This window comes from Lonchura striata, chromosome 1A (assembly GCF_050655825.1).
Source record: "Lonchura striata isolate lonStrDom1 chromosome 1A, ASM5065582v1, whole genome shotgun sequence".
Taxonomy (NCBI): Eukaryota; Metazoa; Chordata; class Aves; order Passeriformes; family Estrildidae; genus Lonchura; species Lonchura striata.
In genome coordinates this window covers 71,135,262-71,156,136 of record NC_140741.1, presented here as the reverse complement: position 1 = coordinate 71,156,136, position 20,875 = coordinate 71,135,262, and the positions used below count along the sequence as shown (strand labels likewise).

Sequence of the window (20,875 nt, the reverse complement as noted above, 5' to 3'; positions counted from 1 at the left end):
CATCTCCATGGTCTGGACAATCACCACACAGACCAGATTGTATAAATACCATAAGTACTCCTTACATAACAAATACTTATCTATTTATCTTTCAGAATATTAGATTGATCTCCTCTGAACTTTGGACTTTTAACAGTCAAAAATATTATTGCTTCCCATTCATAGCAAGTGCAGACATACCAGGAATACTGCTGATGGAAAGGCCATGACCTTATTTATTACACCACCTGTGTACTCTTGAGAACCCTATAATTGAAACATTACACATTGACTCACCTTTTTCTCATGATGCATTGTAACTTCTCAAGGCTAGAGTTTTCAATCATGGATTTTCAGTGTTATATGAGTGAAACATATTTTTAATCTATTCTGCTATAAGACAATCTGGTTCTTTTCAAGAAACTCTCACTCTTTCTCAGTTATTTTTTATTTCATTAAAATGAATGTTCTAAAAAAATCCTTTTTCTCCTATTGTCCTGTTTACTCTTCAATGAAATTTTGCTACAAGGTTTTCTATTAATCAGGTAGGGTTCAATAGTGTAGAGGAGATATTAATGACTCCAGCACTGCACACCTTGTTCCCCCCTCCCTCAAAGATCCCTAAATTGATATATAAAGTAATATTAATGATAATCAGACAATATTTTTGAGTTTCTGATCACCATAGATGATATTTCACCACTTTATGCTCATTAATTTCTAGTTAAAAACCTACTGAAAATCATGTCACCTCCTATAGGAATAGCTGGGGATGTTACAAGAAGTTGTAGGGGAAGCTACTCACAGGTCATAAGGTTACTCTTAAGTGTCTCAAACACTTTGAAATCTACTAAGGTAGATCAAGTTAAGAAATTATTATTGACCATGATTTTGACTGGAAATAATTGCCTTCTCTGAAAAAATCTCTTATTTTTGAGAAGAGGCATTTCTTTCCTCACATAAATTTCCTGGCATTATTTCCAACTTCTTTCCTCTTAATAAAAAGAAGTTGCAGAACACTGCATCCATATTTTACATATTTAAATAATGAATGTCTACTGAAAGAATGCACAAAAATTATTCTTGGCTTTGGTTACTAGAGAAGTTAACATAAGCTACTTAGATTACTATTATAAAAATGCTATTCAAATATTTTTACTAATGTAAGTCCATTTGAGAGCTTGATCATGAGTGGCTTTTGTTCTTCAAGTTCTTCTTGACCTGCATAATCCTTTGGTTTGAATTCTTGAGGGGAAATAAAAGCGCATTAAAGAAATCATGCTCTGTATACAAATAATTTTTCATTATTTGCATAATGAAGGACTGTTCCTTCCTAATATGCACTGATTTCTTCTTACACTGAAATTTTTCACATCCAAAAAATATAGAAACTTGAGTCACCAAGGTCTGAAGCTTGACAATGTGTTAAAGTATTTTTACTGCAGTAATTTAAAGTAGGCTGCATCAGTTGCTACTTTTTCTGTCAACCAGAAGATTTTTCCAGAAGGAAAAAAATACACCCTGCCTCTTTTGCTGGCCTATTAACAATTTCCCAACTGCTTTCTATAAAAAAAAATAATAATTAAAAAAAAAAAGGATTTAAGAAAATAAAAACTGAAGGGAAGCCCAAGACAGCAACAGAGAAATCCACATTCTGCTGAAGAGATGACAAGATATTTCAGTTTTTGAAGAATACTCTGCTAACATAGAAGCAAAACTGGACTGAGGAAAGGCAGGAGACCATTAGCATGTCCATAGTGCCATGGAAATCCTTCCTGCCATGGAGTGCTCCTTTTTGCCTTCTAGAGTTTATCCTGCTTAACACTGTTGGTGACTGCTCTGCAGTTAGTGATGAAGTTAATGGTTCTGGTATCATTAGTTAATCAGGAAAGATTCCCATTTTCAGATATCCATATTCATTCTTGTAGACAATTATTCTCAGGAGTTTTATAATGGTTTGTATTCATCAGCTGATGGTAATTATGGAAGAAAAATATTTCAGATGAAAGAGAGATGGAGATTGAGTGGATTGAGCAAGGTCACTGAAGTGATTTGGGGATTACTTTCCCAGTTCAATTCCTATCTCCCATCTCGCAAAACATATTCATCTGCAGGATGTATTCTTCCCTTGAAGACAGAAGGCATAAATATTACTGCACAACTTTTCCTTTACTGTGAGAGTGTGGTGGTGTGCTGCCACCGTCTGCTGGAATATACATGGACCAAGCTATTTCTCCACCTTCCCATATCTTTTCAGAAAGAAGAGTATGGATTGTGTTGCAATTTCTTGTTCAAGATAGAAAAAACTTGAAGAACGTAGAAGGCCAATTTGATATTAAGCTTAAAAAAATCAGAATTTGTTTGTAATAAGTTTTATTAATAGATTATTGTATACTAATTACATTAAATTCAATTTATACATCTCCTACAGATTAATTTGGTCAGGAGCTTTGATTTTACTGGTTGCAGAGTTGTGATCCTCTAGGGATTTAACTTTATAATCATGATGAATGCATTGAGACAAACTTCCAGTTATGACTTTCTGCAACACTTTTAACCCTTCTAGAGAATCTTTAAAATCAGAAAGAGACACAAGATCAGCTACTGTCTCTTCTTTATGTGAACCAAGGTCTATCTGGTATTACTCAGGTTATAAGCCAGAATTTCCTACTTTGTTACAGTGGAATCAGTCTTTTGAGCTACAAAGGCAAACAAAGGGTGCATTGAGATGGGCAAGAGTAAATTATTTATAAACAAGATTAAGAGATCAACAACTTTGCTCATATAAGTTTATTCTAAAGAAGTACAGCAAGGTCATTTTCAAGTGCAAGAGATGGAACTGGGCACCTCCATTTCTGCTTGCCCACTTTGGTGGTTTACATGCAGATGAACAATGCTCAGTCCTGTCCAAGTACCCAACTTCTCCAAAATATTCAGCCCCAACACCAACAGGTTGAAAACCACCATATCACTCTGAAATCTTACTTTTCCCTCATTACTAATGTGCAGGATAAGTTCAGCTTCTAAAAAGAAAAAAAAGCCCTGAGCTATTAAGATTAAATTCTGACCATATGGGAGTTACAAGAAGGTCTCAGCACAGGAATATTCCATCATGTTAATTGATTATTGCAATATGCTGCACATGAGGGGAACGAAGGCAAAAGAATGTTATGAAGATGTTCCAGCAGGTCCCATCTTTGAGTAATGCAGATTACTGAGGATTTATTGCCAAAGAATTTACTGCTTTTATTCATATTTGGCTCTGATTTAAGGATCTGATCCAGACTCTTGAAACAAATGGTAGACAAAACCTTGAGCTAGGATCTTTACAAAATGAAGTTTACTGCTAAAAACAACAATTAGTTTATTTAGAACAATCAGATTTTTGCACCTGGCACTCCATAGCTCTTGGACAACCCTGACTATAACAGTTCTGTGCTAGGATATTCCCACAACCACAGTCTGTGAATGACCACCTAAGGTTTTTTGACTTTTCATTTTATAACTTGGAATTATTTAAGTAAACAAAAAATAGAAAACATTAGTCTGGGGTAATCACCTATCCATAAAGTGTTCACATTCACATCTAATTTATTTCAAAGCCACATTGCATTCATTATTATTTCCACCCAAAAATGCTTTCCTTCTGTGTTTGAACCTCAGCTATAGCCAGGAAAAAAAAAATCGAGGCAACTATTGTGTAAGCAAGGGGGAAAACCATAACAGTTTGGGAGGGAAAGCGTAGCATAAGGAGAGAGTTAGGTTAGCATTAAAGCTCTGTATTTCAACATCTTCACAATAATTTGGAATTTAAAATCAATTCAAATTACTGATGTGAGAGGGCTTTCAATGAAATCATGGAGACTGGACTTATGAGGCATCTGTGCCATAAACTGAAGCTTAACTGCATTACTGTGCTCAAAGTGCTGAATTAAAGGGAGTCAGAGGGGGGACAAGGGAGGAGAGACAAGAGGTATAGCCTCTAAAACCTCAATAAATCTAACCCCCCTCCTTCCTGCTGACATCATTAGATTCCTACTTTGCCACTGAATAGTCTCAGGTACGGCTTTAGCATTTGACAAATGAAGGCAATTTGAGGGTTTTATACTTGTGGATACATTGTAAGACTTACTGTGGGACTTAAAAGCATTTTTCTTGTAAATCAAATATTACCTTGGAAAATAACAATACTGGCAAATGAAACCAGTGAGGTGCCACTCAAAGCTACAGTCCTGCTTTAGTCATATTGCTCTTTGAGAGTCTAAAGCTTTTAATCATGCCAGATGGCCACATTTTGGCTTAAAATTCATGGGCATTTACAGATATTATTTTGGCCACTGGAGAGTTGACTTATTACTACAATAGAGATTCTATTGAAGTCATGGAAATTTTTGCAGTATTATTTTTTGAATGCACTACAATGACTGCTAAGTTCAAACATACCTGAGTTCATACATGACAAAGTTAATGGAAAATGGACTTAATTGGCAATGATTTTGTGTCTTTTGTTCTTCTATATTTGGTCTGTGTGATGTTTATTAGGAACGTATTCAGTATAAAACCAGAATATTTTGATTTCTTAATATCTTCATAGCAATAGCTTGTGTTGAGTTTTCTATTAGCATTCTAACCTTGAATTAATCATTAAATAAATTAACTCATGCATCTACACTGTTTTCAGTATCCAGTCAAGGTCATTGTGGTCTTATCAGAAGATACAGGCCAAAAATTAACTGCTTAGAGATTCATTCAATAAGGTAATTCTTCATTTTTCAGATGAATTATCAAGTAAATAGCCATGAGATACCAGTCCAAACTATAAAACCAAGGCTGTTAGAAACTAGCTTTGAGTTTTTTCCTCCTAGGTTTCAGGAGAAGCCTAAGGGCTGACAGTAAACATCAAGGGTTTGTTCTGTTCCCATCCTCTCCTCTGCATTTATGCAGCTACCTGGCATTGGGAATGTTTAGAAAGCAAGAAGGTTAAATAAAATATATAGCAGTCAATTGTAACCAAACAAAATCAGAAAATGGCACCAACTACTTGCTATTGGAAATTAGCACTGCAAAGAGACGCTTTACTTTCATGAGCAAGTGTGATTTTACAGAGTGCACTTCATGAAAGCCTAAGCCTTTTGAATATTCCTTCAGCAGAAATATTCCTCCTGTTGACAAATCTTTTAAATACCTTAGGCAAGCGTTACTTCATGCAAATCAGATTTTCAGAGGTGCCGTATGAGAAGACATGCATCAGACCCAAATCCACCAGGATGCCAGGGATAAACCCATGTTACCAAATCATGGGAAGATCAGAACTGGTTTTAAGAAGCAGTCTTCTTGGAATGCAGCTTCATTTCTCCATAACACCATTTCCCAGGCAGATCTATTTCTGAGTATCAAGTTTTTAGTTCATCTTAGTTTGTATTTCTGAATCTGTGACTGTCAGCCACATATTTGAAAAGCCATCTATTTCTCAGGCATTTAAACTAACCTGTTCATGGATATGCATGGCTTGTAAACCTCCTTCTATATACCAATCTTAATGAGATTTTGCTCTTCAGCCTTCCAGTTACGGACAAAACAATCTGGTTTTGTGGCTCTGGTGTGTCTGCTTCGAATGTGAAATAGGCTGGCACATTTCTGTCACTTTTTTATCTGGGTGAAAATTTACGTTATGCACAGAGAAGCACAGTTTAAAATCAATAATAAAAATTCTTTCATCTAACTTTTCTGGATTTCATTTATTTTCAGGTGTGTGTAAGGATAAAAAAATTTACCAGAGTTCCAGTCTAGAAAATGAAGCTCAAAAAAAAAAATCCTTATCTAACTGTTAACAGCAATTGTGTCCAAAGTAAATCCCATTTAGTATGGACTAGAGGATGTATAGGTAATTTCCAATTTAGGCAGAATGCCAAACAGCACAATAGATTTTGTATTTCTCTCCAGGTGTGTAAATTGTTAATTAAACAAATTCAATTAGTTAAGTGAAGTATAAAGGACTGTATCCCGATAATGCTCACCATTTAACCTTTACCTCTAGCTATGGATTATTAGCAGTATGAAATGGTTTTTGTGCAGCCTGAGGACTCATCCCAGGCTCCCTGGGTGCTGGCTGTGGACATGCTGATGTGACTGCCCATGCTCAAGGTGCTGCATGTGGCTGACACACTTCTGGCCAGCAGACCCATGTAATCTGACCTTCTGCATGCTGCACTCTTGTAAAAGGAGGCAAATACTCTTAAATCACCATCAGGATAGTTTAAGACATTTTAATTTGCATTTACAAGAAGTGAAAAATGTGCTTAGAGTCAAATTCTGTGGAAGTTTATCAAAGAACCTTCATTTACTGGAGGCAACACGTGAGCATTGGACCAGATGATTTCAAGAGGTTCCTTCCACCCTAATTTTTTCCCTGCAAGTCTAAGAATTATGTAATTGAGTGACTAAATTGAATCAAAGATTCTCAATCAGTGAACTCTGATAGCCAAATTTAACCAGACTATGTCAGTTGGAGTTATCACCACTATGCTGATGCTACAGTGCATCTTAGAGTCATAGGCTAAAGGTTGGAAAAGATCTCTGAGATCATCAGGCCCAACCTTTGAACAAACACCACTGTGTTCAACTAAACCATAGCACTTAGTGCCACATTGAGTCATTTCTTGGACCCTCCCAAGGAGGTAGCAAATCCACCACTTCCCTGGGCAACCCTTTCCAGTGCTTGACCACCGAAATTTCAGTGAAGAAATTCTTTCTGATGTCCAACCTCAACCTCCTCTGGTGCAACATGAGACCATGCCCTCTTGTCATATCACTGCATGGGGCTGTGGTGAAGGAACTCTTGAAAGGAAAGGGATTTCAGGCACTGATAAATAACTATTGTGCCAACACAAATGGGTTATCTTGAAATACCTGTAGCCCAGACTAGCTAACCTGTTATGTCCCTGAACTGCATGAAGCTTTTAGTGCTGCTGAAGAATTTCTTAAAGCTCACCTGGAGCAAAAATAAATTGCTGAGGAAGGAGATGTGGGAATGGGGATATTACAGAACTCACTGGTGAGGTAGTGGTTATAGCCCCAAGCTTTATAGGTTTAAATCTCCAGATTTGTTATTGGACTGTATCTGTTTTATAATAACATGATGATTTTTCTTCACAGACTGGTGGTCTCAGACAGTTGGGAGCAAAAGTCTGACTCTGTTTGTCTGAACTACAAAGGTTGATTCAAACCCAGGAATTTTCTTATCAGACAGACTGAGAAGCCCAAAACAGACAAACTTGAAGTCAGATGACTCAGAGGAATTAGTCCTGGACCACTTTCTTATCTCATAATCTTTGAAAATTACAAGTACACATGCCCTACGAAGTTAAGCCAAATTAAAATGGTTTTATTATTGATCTAAAAGATTCTAAAACCTTGGAATCAGATGCAGAACACTCACAGAGTGTGTCACAAATTGAATTCATTCTTTTCAAAGAAATGCTTCCATTCAGGAAAAGAAAATCAATTTTTTGAATGTAGTAGACAGACAGATCAATTTGTTGTAGAGCTGTTCAAGGAATTCTCAGAGTCTCACATTATCCAGGTTTAAAACCAAATTGATCTAATTTAAATTTTTTAAATATGTTAATTATGACCTCATCTGATTTCTGATGTGAGTCGGTCAAAGACTGGGACTGCACCACGGGAATCAGTTCACAGATGGTTTGTGAGGGTTTTTATTTATCTTGGTTTAACCTTCATTATGGTGGTATTGAAGAGCCCTTTTGAGAGCCTGGTTCTGTGTGGGCAGGCAAGGAAGGGGATGCACCCTGCAGGAGTTAAAAGGGCACAGCAGACAGACAGGAGGCAAAAGGGAAAGAGAAGAAATGGATACACATGAAGTGAACAGCCAGTGGGGGAGGAAAAAGGACTTTTGGCTCATGGCTCACTTAATTAATCAAAGAAACAACACATAGGCACCACACCAGAAAATTTAATTTTGGGAGATTTTCAAGCCACAACAATGAATATACTCAAATATAAAAATTAAAAAAAAAAAAAACCAAAAAAAAAAAAACTAAAATAAAAAACATATGCCAATAATTCTGAGGTTAATATTACTTTTTCAGTAATAAAATCCTTGGTAGTGTCACCCTTGGTTTTGGCATTCTCAGTTTGGATCACTTTAACAGGAAAATTCCAAATATCTGTGACACTTGTCACAGTTTGCTTTGCCTGCATTTTGTGACTTCCTATCACCAATGTTTAGCTGAGGATTTTCATGGGCTGCATATTCAAGTAGGATTATGTTTTCCCTGTCCTGAATCAAGAACCTAAAGCTGATGACTGGGGCAGCCTGAGTCTCTATGTCACTGTCAAACTGCTTTCTCATATGATCTGAATCTGGAGAGCAAGTACAAGGCTACTTTGTATTTAGTTTAATGAATGGAAATTCTCTGCTTTGGATATTTCATATTGACTGAACATCAGTGATTTTTCTGTGGTGCTCATATCCAATGCTATTCAATCCTCACATTCTCCTAAGCAGCCATTAGCTCAGGTATCAAAACCTTTTCTCAAGTGGGATAATGCCATCCCTGGAAACATTGAAGGCCAGGTTTCACTGGGCTCTGAGCAATCTGATCCAGTTGAAGGCGTCCCTGTTCATTGTAATGGAATAGGAGCACAAGAGTTTTAATAGTCCTTTCCACCCCAAACCATTCTGTGATTCTATAATAACATTTTCTTCAATGAAGCTCCACATCAGTCATCATAGGAAAAGTAACAGCACCTACCTCTCAGTGCATCACTAATTTTCTTTTCTTGTAGCTTTGATGGGCAAGGCCTGTGTAGGATCTGGGTTATGGCTATCATCCTCTGTAGCTACATTTTTCTTTGAAAGAGATAAAATTTCATCCAGTCATTCCATGACACCTTTTGAGTTTCATGATGTTGGTAGCATGATAAGGTTTTGCTTTCTAGACATAGAGGAGACATCTCAAGAGAGTATTAATAACCTGCCTGATGTTTTTATCTCATTCACAAATTAGCCTATTTACCTGGAGCATGTAAATAACTTTTTGAAGTTGGTGTGAATTTGCTTGTGATATCCTACATTTGCTTTAGCCCAATGTGCATTATTGGGGAATTTAATGATTTTTGTCCTGACCATTTTAATGCCCATTCTAACATCTGTCATGCATGAAATTCCTCTTACTGACACACTTATGTGGATAATCTGGCATTTAACTCCTATCTTTACTGAGTCAGGTGCATTTTGCTTTCATCTTTATTCTAAGCCAATATGGTATTTGCTGATTACCTTTATCAATCTCCCTGTGCTAAATTTGAGTATATTCACTGAACAAACTGCACTATAAACAACCTGTTTGGTATGTAGATAAGAACTGGATGCTTGTAATCCAAAATTGTTATTACTTCAGGCCCCAAAAGTGTAATTTAAGATCAAAGCTTGAACTGGTATCACAAATGCAATTCAAATAAAAGGAAAACCTGAATGATTTTCAGATAAATAAAATCAGACTAAATAAATGTAAATCTACAACAATTTAGTTCACATAATTTAGTGTATTTAATTTAATTTTGTATTATTTGTTAGGTCTACAAACAGAAAGAGCTCAAGGTGTTAATCAGCTGAACAGGTGAGAGCTGAGAATATAAAATTTTCCTACTTCTCCAGAATTTTATAGCAATCTACTGTATGTAATAGTATAGTATAGTAATAATATCATATCATATCATATCAATAAATTTATAAAATATATACTATACTATACTATACTATAAAATTAAATACTATAATATACTATAATATACTATACTATAATATACTATACTATAATATACTATACTATAATATACTATAATATACTATAATATACTATAATATACTATAATATAATATACTATAACATAATATAATATAATATAATATAATATAATATAATATAATATAATATATATTCTAACTTCTAAAATCTTATTTGCTACAATTTCACACATTCTTTTGTGTGCTTTATTTTACTTCACACAATTTTTGTAGTTCATTTTCATTACGTCTCATATCATTAATACCCATTGTTTTACTTTTTTTAAGTTAAAAAAATTTAAAATACATGCACAAAAAGTGTAGGATTAGCAACAAAATATTTTTACGTAGCAAGAAAAATAAAAGAGTCCTACAGTTTGATATTAAATGAAATGTTGATAAGCAATAAAATATACATGATGGCCCAGCTCTATAAACAGTCCCAGTATATTGGCCAGTGTTTTGAATATAATTTCTGCATTTTCTTGTTTTCACTTAAATATATACTGATGCAGGTAACAGAGTCATATATGCAACTTTAGTATAGTCTACCTATGGTCATGCAAACTTATCAACAGAATTTAATTAAAAAGTGAAATGGAATTGTATACTCCCAAACATGGTTAAATTTTACTTTTTCTTTCTCTAATAAAGTTTAATTACATTTACAAGAGCTAAAGAGCGAGAAAAAAAGTGAAAGCTAATATAAATATTTTCTTGATCATTTGATAAATGCATTTTTTTCTTCTTTCCTTAGATACTCAGCTTTTTTCAACACAATAGCAAGGAGTAGGTAAGTTACAATGATGAATTATTCTTTCCAGTTTCATGTTCTATTTTTAGCCTTTTCATTCATTAGAGTTTTTAATTTGTCTTGGGCTTGCTAGTTTTCTCACTCCCATGTATTTTTTACAAAATAATTTATTACAATCTATATTCCTTTCTTTTCAAAATTATAATCCAATTACTTTCTCAGTAAACAAGAATTCCTCCTTTTTATGTGAAATGAACTACCAGCCAAAGCAGTTTCTGATTAGACAAGCTAATTTTGAAAGAACAGATAGAATGAAGCAATGAACTGGATAAAAAATAATAATGGAGCATACCTTGTTAGATAACAAATGGAACAGACTTTGGAGACAATTAATGCATGAGATACTTAATGCTGAGGTATGTTAAACACATTTTATCTTATTTATTTGCTGCTATAAATCATAGCTAGTTTCCTTAAATAACATGCTCTAACCACCCAGGTTACATCATATTTCTGCAAATAAATGCTGTGTTCTTTACTGGAAACCCGAGCACCCTTTGTAGGAAGGCGTGTATTTATTTATACATACATAGATATAAATATAGACAGATCAATCAATTGATTGATCCAGTAAGAGAAACTGGTCTGACAATGTTTGGGATTAACTTTGCTGGGAAATACTTGGTAATTTTGTCCAATTGAAAAATATTATTTCTTCTACTTTGGGTTTTCAAATGAGTTTCAGACTGAGAGGTCATTACTTGATGGGGTTGATTCTGCTTCAAGTCTTATGCTAAAGTAGTACTTTTTATTGGGTTTGTTGTCAAAAGAGGTGTGTCAGGCCTTGTTCCTCAATTTCCTGCACTTGATCAATCCCACCTCCTTGAGTCTGAGGAGCAGCTTTTTACAGTCCTGTTGGAATAGTATAAGGATGAGATAATTTACAAATATGAGAAAACATCTTCCCTCACTAGCATTGCATCCAACTCAAGTATAAGAGCCATGAAAAATACTTCATTTTAAATGTGTACTATTAAAGATAGCGGGCTACTTCCTATTAAAGTAGGAAGGTAGCAAAAACCACCAGTACCATGAACAATTAATCTTTAGCCTTGAAGAAAGGAAGGGAATCATGAGTCTTTATCTCTTTCTGCAATTCCTGTAGGTATCCCACATTATGCAGATTGAACTGTGCTCCTGCTCTTATAACTTGTATGAAACCAGTCCTTCTACTTCTGTTTGTGTGCAAACTTCAATTTACCTAATACTTTAACAATAAAAACTTCAGTTGTGATTCTGGAGAAATAAAATCAATCCTCCTAAATGTGTGAATAGGTCTTATTGCAAAAGTATTAACCCATTCCATCTGTGTTTCCTGCTTCCTGCTTTTATTTTTCAGCACTAATCACATGGATGATGATTATTTCTTGGTGAAGGGTAACCAACCTGTAAACCCAGCCTATACTGATTTTTTTTTTACTTGCTTCCAGATACTTCCCCTTATTAACTTTCTTTCAGAGATTATGCTGCCAAATCCCTCTTGTTCCTCCTGTCTGTATATGGAAATCATCTCTAGCTGCCTTCTCTTCCTTACACAAATTGAACCTTAGTACTGATCCAGTAAAATAACTTCATCGTTTCAACATCCTACTTTACTTATGAATCCTTGCCTAATTCTGTATCATTTCTCATCTCCTCAATTCACAGTTTTCTAATAAGGACCTTTGATTTCCTCCTGAGACTTCCTACCTTGCAAGAAAGTCCTTTCCAAGATCATTACCGGCCTTGTGATTTCTCTTAGAGTACCCACTCCTATCCTGTGACTATCCAATTTACCAATGGAGATTATTTTCATATATATTAGAGCCCTTCTACATTTCAGAAATCCTTAAAATGTCAGAGAGCCATTCTGCCAGAGAACACACAAATGCAGTTACAACTGAAAGACACACGTGTTAATAAATATGACCAAATCTAACTTGCCCTGACTGCTCTCTCTCATTAGATATGTATTCATTTAAGAACAGAAGTTAGAGATTAAAGAAATGTGTAAATGTGGGTTACAGACAGCCATTGCATGTTTTATTTGTACACCCTATTTTCATTTCTCATGTGATCTATTGCCAAAAAAGACTTTTGCCTTCTCATGTCTCAGTCAGATCATCCAGGTACTTCATGCCCCAGTCAAATGTGACAAAATTTTGTAATTGCTCTAATGTGGGCTTCTATTTGGATATTATTTTCTTTCATGCCAGGGTTTGGTGCTGCTGCAGAGCAAAAGATTTAGCACACAGGCAGGTTGTGCTTTAAGATTCATCTGTTTTAGGATGTGCAATGAAGGGATAGAGACAAGTCTTGTAGCACAGACTGCATCTCTCACATGGGAACACCAAGGCTGATATGTTGCCATTTTAGCCTGAATAAGTTGGAGAGACAAGGGTGGAAAGACACCTGAATGGTGGAACCAGGGTGATGGGAGAGCAAGAAACCATTCTGAGGAGGAGAAAAAGTGAATTGTAACAGAAACCAGCAGTGATTTCAAACATTTATTGTATCAAAGCTCCCCTAGCATTGCCCTGTGAGAAGGCCTGGGGACCAGGGAACTCTCTGAGGAGTGATGGTGAATGATCTAGCCAAGAGGCAATGAAGCTTTCAAGGCTTGTCTCTATTTCATTAGAAGCTTAGTAAAATTAGCTCATTTCCTGGGAAATTGTTCTGTATTGAAGAACCAGCATTTTCTGTAGGAAGACAAATATTCTGTTGATTATTTTGACCATCCTAATTTTCAGATCTTGTGCTATTTCTCTCTGCACCTTGATTTTCAGGAATTGTCATTTTTAGTTACATTTGCTCATTTCCTCGATACTGGCTGGAGGCCATAGATTACAGCATGAATAGCCATAGAAATTGATATATTTAGCATGGTTTTTGTTTCCTATCCAATCAATGAACCCCCTAATGCTGCCAGAAATTGAGACTGTCACATGACTGATCAGTCCTCAAAAACTGAACCATAACACAACATTTCCAATGTTTCAATATATTTTTGGTATTGCTGGCATAGAAATATACCACAGCAAAACATTAGATTGCTAAGCGTGGATAGTTTATACCCAAGCCTAGTACAATCACAAGTGCTGACACTGTTCTCCTTTCTTTTGTTGCAAAGCCGATTTAAATTTTAGTTCACACTTTTTAATTCATTTCTCCTTTTAATTTCCTTTTTTCATATAGGAAAAAATTATGATCTTATGAAGCTGACATTAAACGATCAAACAATATTGAACAACCTAATGAAAATCTTAAGCAAAAGTCATTGTGAATTAGGTATTTGCTAAACTGACAACACGAGCCTTTGTAAACCTGATATTGTTCTTATGTAAACTCATGAATGGAGACTTTCTCAAATAAATTACTTAATAACATCAGAGTCATTGGCTGAGTAAATATATCCCAGGGGCGCATACTAAGATTTCTGAATTTAAATGTTGAATAGAACTTCATATTTGTCACCTTTACTAACGAGTTTTTCCTTATGAAATCATTATTAGCATGAAAAAGTTAAATTTTGTATCTAATTTCTTGAATTAATGCTGTTTGAAGACCCTAAGGGTTTGAAAGTTCTTTCACTGGAATTCATCATTTACATAATTTTCATAGCCCCAACACTTTTCTCTCTGCTATGAATGCACATTGTGGGGTTTTTATGCATTAAAGCAGCAACTTCTATTTTTCTCCACACAAAACAATTAAGAGAAGAATAACAGGTAATAAACATTTTTAATCTTTAATATTACATTAACAGTGAAGTGCCATATTTCATGCTTTCCCAACCACATTGCATGCTGAATGATGCATTTTTGGTCCCTCACTATGAAGATATTTGATTAGAAAAGAAAAACAATTGAGTTATTTGAGATCAGCGGAGCTTTCCATCATTTCCTGCGTGAGAAACTTGTGAGTGCACTGCAGCATGGCCAGATTTTTAAGCAGACTAGACCATATTTTCTCAACTCTACATTATCATAGTTCAGCCATGATCTATGAATGTTTACTTGATTTATTTTTTTGTTGTTGGTTGTTGCTAATATAGCTTATTATATGGGAAATTTATTCTCTTTTAAGCTGAATCCAGCACAGCAAAGTTTCTGACCAAAATATCTCTTGACGTTAACCTCTCTTCTGCCTACTGTTATTAATAATAATTTTTATTACTGCAGGTCTTTTGTACTCGGGGTCATGGACACATGGTAGAAGTAAGAGTGGACCCAAAGTAGAAAACCAAATTAGCAGCAAAGATAGATTTAATATCTGCATCCTTTAGGTTTAGCATAGCTGCAAAAGAAACATGATAGTCCAGACAGTATTTTGTACAGAAAAACTGAACTTATCTCTGTGTCAGGGCTAAACTTTTTTGAAAACAGCCTACAAATAATCTTTATGTGGTAGACAAATCTGTTCCCCAATTTAAAAGTGTGCAAAAGAATTTTAATCGTTGTTGTTTCTCTTATTATTATTACTATTATTATCATTCCTGTCTTTGTACAGTGGAAGCACTAATCTTAAAGATGCAATCAGGTTTATGGCAAACCTTTGGTTAGGATTCAATGTGAGATGAAGATTCCACTCTTAGGTATACATTTCTCATTCCACTATGGGTATATAAAAGGTCATTGTACCCACATAAGATGAACTAACTTAACCAAATGCTTCTCCCTTGGCTGGGATGGGAACACATTTAATGGAATTACTTCTATATTTTCAATATTTAAAGTCTAAATCTGAAGCCAAATGTGATCGTTGAGTTTGATTCATTTGCCCATATATTCACATCTAGTACAATTTAGGAAGCCTAGTGTCATGTACTCATATAATAAAAGAATTTATGCCACCTTCTTACAGCAGCCCCTAGAATTAGCTTCTACTATCCCAGCTCAAAATGAAGAAGCAGCTTTATGAAGTTTAAAATGAACATAATTTACCTTGCATTCCTAAATCCAATGCAATGAGGTGAACATGGACTCTTTTTAAAGCTGGTTTATTGTGCATCAGATATCTTCCAATCTTCTTCAGAAGTTATGTAAAAAGCACATAAAAGCACTCTTGTGTGTTTGTTCCAGTCACAAAACATATAGAAATATCTTCTTGGTGCATTATCTATATTATTCCTGTTGTTTTCCAACAGCAGTTTCAAGTGTCATATTATGTGTTAATATTGCTGCTCTACCCACTTAGGGAAAATACCAAAGAGTGTCAGAGTTGGATTGAATATATCCATAGTCTTGAATATGTAGTTAACTATTAAATCCAGATGTTACAATTTTTGCTCATCAGTGTTTGATGTAGAAAAGCCTTAAATCAAATACTGGCAGAGACTGAACCAAAGAAACCCTGTAAACCTGTCTTTTGAACATGAGCACCTTCCCTTCAAACTGGTCCAACATCTTCTCTCTGGACAAATCACTCTACTCGACAGAGTGGAGGAAGTCCAGTCTGTGCAATCAACTCTGCACAGTTTTAAATTTCCTACAAATCATGTTAGTGCTTTGAAAACATGTGGTACTGCAGGAATGAGCCATATCAAAGTTATTCATTTTGGACTCCAAATGAACAACCTCAGAACAGCTTGTTGGAAGCCCCTGGCACTTAGTTACAGTGAAATCCAATGATGGCTTGTAATGTGCATGTCAAAACGAGGTCAGCCATTTGAGGCTGCTCACTACCAACCTTCCTTTTCCATGAGCCAAATCACTGCCCAGATGCTCGTCGAGCCTCATTACCATAATGTTATCCAGGTTCAAATGTGGGCTTTGCTGTTGCTCCAAACACACGCTAAAGCCACTGAAAAACTCCATCAAGGACTGCTATGCTGCTCATGGGTGCCAAAATTCAACTGGCTCAGAATTTTGGGAGATTTTGAGTCATTTGCTCTGTCCTAACTCACTGTGTTGTAAATTCTGGTTTGTGAGATGTCAGACAGTAAATGAATCTAGATGTTTGGGCTTGTTTGGCAATTTCCAATAGCTAAACCCCCAAACCAGCATTTTTCAAAATTTCATACTAATTTCTGTGGACTCTGGATGCAGCTATTGGAAAACCAGCACTTGATATCCATCTCCCCTACTAAAATTCACCAATGTTGTCACCCTGTCATGATGCTCTCTTCAGGCATAATTGTTTGTCTCTGATTTGCAGTATCTCCTGGTAACCCAGGCACTTTCCTTCTTTATCCATTCTAACAATAATGGGCACAAATTGAAAGAAAAGCACTTATGAAACTCAAATATTTATTCCATAGCAAGGTTTGACTGATTATAAACAAAAACTATTTGGACTGATTTTTAGGATTTTATGAAAATATATTGCTGCTTTGTCAACCAAAGCTATAAAAAATATGACTAATGGTACCAAGATAACAGTAGCTACATAATCATATCTATTAATCTATTCTAGCTTGAATAACTCAGAGACATGTTCCATTTTGCTACAATTAGTGCACTGATTTTATGTTTGTTGACCTAAGTTTCATCTATCTATTCATCAGGTCTTGAACACATACCAAACTTGAGTTTCATTAAATCATCCCACTATTTTCAGCTTTTTAAAATGTATTTATTAGATAGAATGAAAAAATATCTCATTTATTAAAATTTCTCTCAGTGTTGCATTTTTCCTTTTTGTACACTAGTACCTTGTAGTGTTGCTTCTACAAAACACACAATTCTCAGGAAATTTTACTCATTGATGTAGAATTGTGTCATAAGTTGGAGGAGAATATTCATGAACAGAAAACACTATTATTTTTTTTCTGTGTTGTGATTTTGACCTTTACATCCTTAGTTTTTCACTTTCTTTTCCTTAGGTTTTTATTATCCTTTCCTTCGTTTGGGTACACAGTAAACTTCTCCATGTCACTTATTGTCACCATTGTAATTTCTCTTGTGTGACACACATTTTATCTTTCCTCTATTCAGAAAAAAGAAGATGGATGGTCAGGAAAGATTTCTTTTATTCTTATTCTGTTTTATTTTTGTAGCATGTAAGTTCATTTTTTTTTTCTGTGGTTTTCATTGATTTGAATTGCTGTAACAGGTACTTTTGTGCAAAGTCTTAGCTTGTACAGTAATTAAAGTGAGAGAATCTCAAGCTATTTAACTTAATAAGAGGAAGTTAACCGACTTGATCAGAGTCTAATACTTGCAGAGGGAAGAATTTCTGATATTCATTGACTCTTTAATTTAGCAGAAAAGTATATAACAAGATCCAGGCAATGGAGATGAAGCTTGACAAATTCAGAGGTAGAAATAAGATACTCAGAGTGTAATTAACCGTCACATCTTCCCTACAGATGTGCTAGACTCTTTGCTGCCTGCAGTTTTGAAGTCTTAAAAGTATTCTGACAAAATCTCAATATTCAAATACAATTTGCTGCCCGGTTGTGACAATGATAGGCTGAAATTCCTGGTGTATACTGTGTAGAAGTGCAGGAAAGTAGCTTTACAAGCCTTATTGAGTTTTACCCATGTTTATAGCAGAATTCTCTATTGAAATTCTGGTTTCTGGTGAAAATTACACAGGAGTACAGGAGGAATACTAATACTAATACTAATTCTAATGCTACTACTAATAATAATTTAAAATATATATAATTCCCAATGTAAAGGCAGTTTTATATATATATATATATATATATATATATATATATATATATATATATATATGCACTATGGAGACACAGGTGCCTTCTTAACAGCATGACTTTGACAAAGCATGGTCCATACTCCAAGAGATTAAAATAAGACTATGAATGTGGGTTTCATTCCCTGGTGGAAAAGGCCTATTAATATCAGCCTCTACTCAAGAAAAAACACATGTTCACCCCACACGCATTAAGAGTGGGATTCAGGTCTACAGATTAGACATATAATTTAAGACGATTGTCAAATTATGCCAAAATATTCTTCACAGAATCAACAGAAAAGGGCTTCCAGAGGCAGGTCCTGCCTATCTAAGTTCAGGTTTTATACCAAAGTCCTGGGCCAAAACCACTTTCTTAAACAGGCTGTTTAGATTCTTTATCTATGTAATGGTTCTAAGAGATTAAACCTCTACCTTCAGTAACTGAGGATTTCAGGAAAACTCATAAGTAGACCTCTGACAACCTTCAAAAATTGCAACTTCCCATTTGCATTTTGATCCCTAAATAATTGTGAGTGCTGTCTAGATGCAGCACTTGACAGACCTTCTCTTTTTGTCTTTGAACTCACAGTCCTCTTAGGTAAGCTCATTCTTTTAAAAATTTTTGGAGGGATTTGTCAGGCTAATTGTAGGCTTCTTGGGACAATTATCCTCAATTCACTTTACATTAAAAAAATTGTTTTCAGGGCATGATTCACATCCTGTAATGTACTTACTGCTAGATATGAACTGCATTCTAATGATGTCTTTTTCCCCTGTAACTACTAAGTCAGGTTAGAGAAATTAGTTAGGTTTTAGATATTGACACAGGAGACATCTGAAGATAGATCACATGATATTCCAAAGGTTGTCATCCTGAGCTTTTTCATCTGGTCAAATTAAAAAGGGTTGAACAGAGCCACATGTAAATCAATGCATCTTGGAATAGCAGTAAATATGTTTTTTACTGCATTGCATGCATCATTCATTGACTATTTTATTACAGGAAAGATATCCTGTGTTTCACAATGGCCAAAAAAATGGGAATAAATTTTAAACACACTATAGAGAACATTTCTTCTGAATATATCTTTAATATGAAAATGGCACATCATATGTGAGGTTCCATCAGTATTTCTGGGACTCAGAACAAGGTTATTATGCTTTGGAGTGTACACATGATATTTGGGTACTTTTAAGTGATTGAAAGTTAGGAAACTACATCACATCATCACATCCCTCTTTTTGAAAGTGTGCTCCCAGAGTTCATATCCTGGAAAAGTCCGGGGTCATAGGTATAGGAGCAAAGAGGTGAGGAGAAAGGGAAAAGACGTTATCCATAAGGTCATATGGCTCCTTTTCATTTTGAGAGAATAGGTTTTTTAAGTCAGAAGATTTGGAAGAGAATATCAAAGCTTTGAAGGTAGAGATTTCTTTTTCCCACGGGGGTCTGAAGTTGAGGAAAATGGAGGTATTGAAAAGTGCCAGGTTTAAAGGCACAAGCATTGGGACTATCCCAACATGACCAAGAGAAGAAGAAGGATGGTAGAAGAAAAGAAAACATAAACAAGTCCTGGGACAAGGTTGGTCCTTTACATTGAAAGTCTTTAGAATGAAAATGAGGTCATCCCTAGGTAATCTCAGACCTCAGAGATAGGGGAAGAAGTTTGGAGAAAGGAAGATTTCCCCTTGGTCATGAAGGGCTGGGTCAGAGGTTGGCTAGACAGATTTAACACTCAAAAATCCATGGCCCTGCTGGGATGCACCCATGGGTGTGGAAGGAGCTGGCAGAGGTTTTTGCTAAGCCACTTGAAAACATCACTGAATGTCATGGCAAACAGAAGTGCCTGATGCCTGGAGGAAGGCCAATGCCACTCCCATTTTCAGAATAGGCAAGGAAGATCAACAACCAGCCAGTCAGCTCCATCCCTGGAAAGGTGCTAGAACACGTCCTTCTGGAGGTCATCACCAAGCCTGTAGAAGAAAACAAAGTCATCAGGGGTAGTCAGCATGGATTCACCAGGGGGAAATCATGATTGACCCATCAGACAGCCTTCTATGATTGCATGGCAGGGTGAGTCAATGGAGGGCAGTGCATGCTGTCTGCCTCAACTTTAGCAAGATTTTGACAATGTCTGTCATTAGATCCTCATAGGTAAGCTCAGAAAATGAGGGTTGGATGAGTGGACAGTGAGGCTGAATTGCAGAGCTCAGAGGGTTGTGATCAGAAGAGCAGAATCCATCTGAAGGCCTGTGGCATTCCCCAGGAATGAACACTTATTTAGCTTCTCTTTTCCAGTCTTATTTCACTTGTTTACCTATGACCTGGATGAAGGGATAGAAAACACCCTCAGCAAGTGACATGAAATGAGGGAAAATGGCTTGATACACCTGAAGGATTGGCAGTCAATGTCCCAGGTTGGAGAATTGGACGTAGAGAAACCTAATGATGTTCTACAAGGGCAAGTGTAGGGTCATTTGCCTGTGGGGGAATAACCCCAAGTACCAGGATAGGTTGGGGGCTGACTTGGAAGAGAGCAGCTCTGCAGACAAGGTCCTGGGAGTCCTGGTGGGTGACAGGTTGACCATGCCCTGGCAGGTGAGGGTGGTGTCATATCTGTGATGAGTATTGGGATCCACACCTCAGCAGCATCTGT

At 35.8% G+C, this 20,875-nt stretch overlaps 1 protein-coding gene and 1 long non-coding RNA gene across 7 annotated transcripts in view; one reads left to right on the top strand and one right to left on the bottom strand.

Moving 5' to 3' along the window:
- The window catches only part of CELF2 (CUGBP Elav-like family member 2), a 547,425-nt gene that overhangs the window by 85,241 nt on the left and 441,309 nt on the right, over nucleotides 1–20,875 (top strand). For 3 of the 6 annotated variants that reach the window (XM_021530961.4, XM_085568362.1, XM_021530959.4), the window contains one exon: nucleotides 10,545–10,580. The exons of 2 other annotated variants lie outside the window; for them this stretch is intronic. The gene's annotated coding sequence lies outside the window, so the exon portion shown is untranslated. Of the gene's footprint in view, nucleotides 1–9,577; nucleotides 9,621–10,544; nucleotides 10,581–20,875 lie in introns of all 6 variants that reach the window. One more of the 6 variants, XM_031506833.3, reaches the window with a different exon arrangement.
- The window catches only part of LOC146763526 (uncharacterized), a 28,539-nt gene continuing 25,903 nt past the window's right edge, over nucleotides 18,240–20,875 (bottom strand). The window contains exon 3 of the long non-coding RNA XR_014951808.1: nucleotides 18,240–20,192. This is a non-coding gene — a long non-coding RNA (uncharacterized LOC146763526). The remainder of the gene's footprint in view (nucleotides 20,193–20,875) is intronic.